Below are 6,502 nucleotides of genomic sequence, written 5' to 3'. Positions count from 1 at the left end.
ACCGACAGATGGAGACAACTAGCAAGGAATATTCTTCTGCTTCGGTGGGGTTTAACAGCGGGTGGAATCCAGTATAATGTTGCATTACCGCCACCAACTGGACTGGAGTATAAATCACTATACTTTGAAATACAAATTAAATAAAAAAATTACGCTGCCAACTAACCCTACACTCAAAACACATTCTACTATTTTAACCCTATCTGATCCTACATCAGGCCAACGGCCTGGGAGGATAGGACACTACCATTCAACGTTCACCATTCTCGTAATCCCAAGTACTTGCAGCTACCACCACGACACCTATTTTCTGTGATTTATGTTTCATTCCTGTTGTACTGTTGATAACCTTACTGAAGCACATTTCATTTGTAGGCCTATCACTCTGTACTGGGAAAAAGTCTACTACTCACATGAGCATTTTAGGATCCCTCATCCTTCATCCATCTTCCTCTACTTTCTTCACTGCCTCAGCACATGACACCTTCTTTGCAACTCTGACCCTGTCAACCTCAACCTGCCTCTCTGGCACCGGATTCTTCCGATCCCCAGCAAGATGGGCACCCCTACAGCTAACACAAATACCACTTCTTTCACTGATTCTACACATCCCTTTGTCCCATGCCCTCCTGCACACTACTCACATTTTGGAATCTCCCTCCTACACACTGCTACATTGTGATCATAAACTTGGCATCTGAAACATCGTAGTGGATTCGGCACAAAAGCTTGTACGGGATAACTGATATATCCTATCATTACTTTGTCGGGTAACGACTCTGCATCAAAACTCAAAAGAACAGACGATGACTCTTCTGTTTCACCCCTCTCGCCACCGGGTATGCTGTGCACCAAACAGCGGGCGTCACAGACACCGGGAGGTAACAGGAGTTTCACCCCATTGTCATGATCAGTGGTTCCAAGTTTGTATCATAAACTCTTTGACAAGCTGATCATAGCGAAAAAGAAAATACATTGCAAATAGGCTTGCGATAACTCCTGATAAAGTTGGGTAGCTACTAGCTGATATTCAGAGCTTAAATAGCCAAATTAATAAGTCACAGGAATCAAGTCTAATAAAGCCAATGCTATGGCCCTTTTTTTTTTATATATTTTTTTTAATACAGGCCCATCCATGTGGGCCTACCACATGGATGGGCATTCAAAAAATTCCACAACGGCCGACATGGTAGGCTACACCCCAGTAAGCCGGAGCCGACGTCTTTCTGACATCTTTTTTTTGGTCCTTTCCTGACATCGTTTTTTGGTGTTTTACAAACGGTATGCTTACCACATAGATGAGCATTCATAAAATAACATTTCAGGCACCACTGTAGGCTACACCTCAGTAAGCACGGATCGACGCAGACTCCTTTTGTATGTCTTTTTTTGATGCAGTTCCGTACCGGCCTTGATTTCCACATCCACGGATATTGGTTTTTGGTCCGGTCCCGACCAAATCTGAACCAATCATAGACGTCTATGTTTAGTTCAGATTTTGTCCAGTCTGGACCGGCCTTGATTTTGCACAAACATAGATGACATAAGTGACTTATTTTCAACTTTTATTCAGAACCCAAAATGTGCCTGATTTCAAAATCTGTAAAATACATATTTCAAACGTCTCTAAAATACGTATTTTCAACAGCAGGAAAATACGTTTTTTTCAACTTTCATTCAGAACCGAAAACAAACCTGATTTCAACATCTGGGAAATCCTTATTTTAAACATATGGTAAATATATTTTTCACGTTTCATTCAGAACCTGTCATGCCGACTCCCACTCCCCCCGCTCTACTAACCACCGGCCCTGGCAACCATCATTACGCACACCTGGACATCATTATTTCCGTATTACTCTCCCTTTATTTAGCCCTCAGTAGCCATCAGTCACTCGGTAGTATTGTTTTAATTCACATTCTGTACACTTCTCATGTTTTGTTTATCTGTATTTCTCATTATTAAACTCATCTTCTGCACTTGCTTTCTGACTCCCGGTGTATACATAACTGAACCTAAACAGAACCTAACTTCTACGTCTGGAAAAAATATATATTTTCGACATCTTTTCTACGTAAGTTTTGTGCGGGGGTGTGTCATTTTTTGGTCTCGCCAATAGCGGCAGAACGGCAAGGACTTGTATTAACTAGATCACTAACTCTAAATATAATACCCACTGCTAGTAGCCATGTATTCATCAAACAGTAAATATAATGTGAAAAAAAACTGTTGCAGTTGTAGGCTAATACCTATGAGACCTATGGGCCTATTCCCTCACTCAACTCCATATCTCAAAGCCATACCAAATATCTTGGTTGTATAGTTGCTATTGAGCTGAATATTGAGAGTTGAGAAATGTAAATTATACCTACAGAAAGCTGAGACCCTCGCCTCTTTGACAGGGATGAGGGGACTAAGCTTCCAACGCTGTGTTCTTCCCACAATTGCATTTTGAAATGTTATACGATCAGAATGCATTTTTCACTCAAGTGACGCACCAGTGACTCAGACCCCGTAATAGGGTAAGAGGCAGAAAATCCCAGTGGAGAGAGGGGAACCGGCCAGGCAGAGACAGCAATGATGGTTCGTTGCTCCAGTGCCTTTCCGTTCACCTTGACATCCCTGGGCCAGACTACACTCAATCATAGGACCTGAGAGATGAGTCTTCAATAAAGACTTAAAGGTCAAGACCGAGTCTGCGTCTCTCACATGGATAGGCAGACCATTCCATAAAAATGTATCTCTATAGGAGAAAGCCCTGCATCCAGCTGTTTTCTTAGAAATTCTAGGGACAATAAGGAGGCCTGCGTCTTGTGACCATAGCGTACTTGTAAGCATGTACGGCAGGACCAAATTGGATGTAATGCTAATGCTTTTTGTAATGCTAATGCCATGTAATGCTTTGTAGGTTAGCAGTAAAACCTTGAAATCAGCCCTAGCCTTAGCAGGAAACCAGCATAGAGAGACTAGCACTGGAGTAATATGATCAAATGTTATGGTTCTAGTCAAGATTCTAGCAGCCGTGTTTAGCACTAACTGAATTTGATTTAGTGCTTTATCTGGGAAGCCGGAAAGTAGAGCATTGCAATAGTCTAATCTAGAAGTGACCAAAGACAAAATTGATACATTTTTCCACATCATTTTTGGACATAAAGTTTCAGATTTTTGTAACATTATGTAGATGGCAAAAATCTGTCCTTGAAACAGTCTTGATATGTTCGTCAAAAGAGAGATCAGGGTCCAGAGTAACGCCGAGGTCGTTCACAGTTTTATTTGAGATGACTGTACAACCATCAAGATTAATTGTCAGATCCAACAGAAGATCTCTTTGTTTCTTCGGACCTAGCACAAACATCTCTGTTTTGTCCGAGTTTAAAAGTAAAGAATTTGCCGCCATCCAATTCCTTATGTCTGAAACAGAGGCTTCCAGCGAGGGCAATTTTGGGGCTTCACCATGTTTCATCAAAATGTACAGCATAGCAGTGAAAGTTAACATTATGTTTCCGAATGACATCACCAAGACGTAAAATATATAGTGAAAACAATAGTAGTCCTAAAACGGAACCTTGAGGAACACCGAAATGTATTCCTCTGTGGACAAACCATCCACAGAGACAAACTGATATCTTTCCGACAGATAAGATCTAAACCAGAACTTGTCAGTGTAGACCAATTTGGGTTTCCAATCTCTCCAAAAGAATGTGGTGATCTATGGTATCAAAAGCAGCACTAAGGTTTAAGAGCACGAGGACAGATGCAGAGCCTTGGTCTGACGCCATTAAAAGGTAATTTACCACCTTCACAAGTGCAGTCTCAGTGTTATGATGGGGTCTAAAACCAGACTGAAGCGCTTCGTATACATTGTTTGTCTTCAGGAAGGCAGTGAGTTGCTGGGCAATAGCTTTTTCAAAAATTTTGAGAGGAATGGGAGATTCGATATAGGCCAATAGTTTTCAATATTTTCTGGGTCAAGGTTTGGCTTTTTCAAGAGAGGCTTTATTACTGCCACTTTTAGTCAGTTCGGTACACATCCGGTGGATAGGGAGCCTTTTATTATGTTCAACATAGGAGGGCCAAGCACAGGAAGCAGCTCTTCCAGTAGTTTAGTTGGAATAGTGTCCAGTATGCAGCGTGAAGGTTTTGAGGCCATGACTATTTTCATCATTGTGTCAAGAGATATACTGTAGTATTAAAAAACGTGAGTGTCTCCCTTTATCCTGGGTCCTGGCAGGGTTGTGCAGACTCAGGACAACTGAGCTTTGGAGAAATACGCAGATTCAAAGAGGAGTACATAATTTGCTTTCTAATGATCATGATCTTTCGTTAAAGAAGTTCATGAATGTATCACTGCTTAAGTTAAAGTCATCCTCTCTTGGGGAATGCAGCTTTTTAGTTAGCTTGCAACAGTATCAAAAATACCTTTTCGATTGTTCTTATTCTCCTCAATTAAGTTTAAAAAATAGGATGATCGATACTGCACGGAAGACTTCCAGTTTGGTGTAGCACCATTTCTATTCCAATTTTCTGGAAGATTGCTTCAGGGCTCGGGTATTTTCTGTATACCAGGGAGCTAGTTTCTTATGACAAATGTTTTTTGTTTTTAGCGGTGCGACTGCATCTAGGGTATTACGCAAGGTTAAATTTAGTTCCACAGTTAGGTGGTTAACCGATTGTTGTACTCTGGTAGTCCTTTGGTAGGTGGAGGAAGTCTGGAATGGCATCTAGGAATCTTTGGGTTGTCTGAGAATTTATAGCACGGCTTTTGATGATCGTTGGTTAGGGTCTGAGCAGATAATTTTTTGCGATTGCAAATGTAATAAAATGGTGGTCCGATAGTCCAGGATTATGAGGAAAAACAGTAAGATCCACAACATTTATTCCATGGGACAAAACTAGGTCCAGAGTATGACTGTGGCAGTGAGCAGGTCCGGAGACATGTTGGACAAAACCCACTGAGTCGATGATGGCTTTGAAAGCCTTTTGGAGTGGGTCTGTGGACTTTTCCATGTGAATATTAAAATCACCAAAAATTGGAATATTATCTGGCATGACTACAAGGTCCGATAGGAATTCAGGGAACTCAGTAAGGAACGCTGTATATGGCCTAGGAGGCCTGTAAACAGTAGTTATAAAAAGTGATTGAGTAGGCTGCATAGATTTCATGACTAGAATCTCAAAATATGAAAACTCAAGTCTTTTGGTGGTGGGGGGGGGGGGGGGGGTAAATTGAAATTTGGTATGGTAAATGTTAGCAACACTTCCGCCTTTATGTGATGCTCACGGTATATGGTCACTAGTGTAACCAGGAGGAGAGGCCTCATTGAACACAGTAAATTAATCTGGTTTAAGCCATGTTTCAGTCAGGCCAATCACATCAAGATTATGATCAGTGATTAGTTCATTAACTATAACTGCCTGGAAGTGAGGGATCTAACATTAAGTAGCCCTATTTTGAGATGTGAGATATCCCAATCTCTTTCAATAATGACAGGAATGGAGAAGGTCTTTATTCCAGTGAGATTGCTAAAGCAAACACTGCCATGTTTAGTTTTGCCCAACCTAGATCGAGGCACAAACACGGTCTCAATGGAGACAGCTGAGCTGACTACACTGACTGTGCTAGTGGCAGACCCCACTAAGCTGGCAGGCTGGCTAACAGCCTGCTGCCTGGCCTGCACCCTATCTCATTGTGGAGCTAGAGGATTTAGAGTCCTGTCTATGTTCAAAGATAAAATGAGAGCACCCCTCCAGCTAGGATGGAGTCCGTCACTTCTCAGCAGGCCAGGCTTGGTCCTGTTTGTGGGTGAGTCCCAGAAGGATGGCCAATTATCCACAAATTCTATATTTTGGGAGGGGCAGAAAACAGTTTTCAACCAGCGATTGAGTTGTGAGACTGCTGTAGAGCTCATCACTCCCCCTAACTGGGAGGGGGCCAGAGACAATTACTCGATGCCGACACATCTTTCTAGCTGATTTACAGCTGAAGCTGTGTTTCGTTTGGTGACCTCTGACTGTTTCATCTAACATCATTGGTGCCCACGTGGATAACAATATCCCTAGTCTCGCTACAGTTGACAGTTTTAGCCTTAGCCTGAGCTAAAACTGGTAAACAGTGTATGATCGCTGGATGATTCTTTTTAAGTCTAATACTGCTGGTAATGGAATAGCCACTGACTAGGGTTTTCAATTTGTCAGAGCTAATGGTGGGAGGCTTCGGGTGTCTCAGACCCCGTAACGGGTGGAGAAACCTGAGAAGGCTCGGCCTCAGACTCATTACTTAATGGGGAGAACCGGTTGGAAGTTTATGTCAGCCGAATGAGCGACACCGGTTGAGCATTCCTACAGCATTTCCTTCCAGAAGCCATGAGAAAATTGTCCAGTTGAGGGTACTGTGCGAGGGTATTTATAATACTATCTGTACTTATTGGTGACACAGACGCGGTTTCATCCTTTCCAACACTTAAATGACCCTTGCCTAACGATTGCGTCTGAAGCTGGGCT

Source organism: Oncorhynchus mykiss, chromosome 12, assembly GCF_057628025.1.
Source record: "Oncorhynchus mykiss isolate SJ-2025 chromosome 12, ASM5762802v1, whole genome shotgun sequence".
Lineage (NCBI taxonomy): Eukaryota > Metazoa > Chordata > Actinopteri > Salmoniformes > Salmonidae > Oncorhynchus > Oncorhynchus mykiss.
This window is presented reverse-complemented; position numbering follows the sequence as displayed.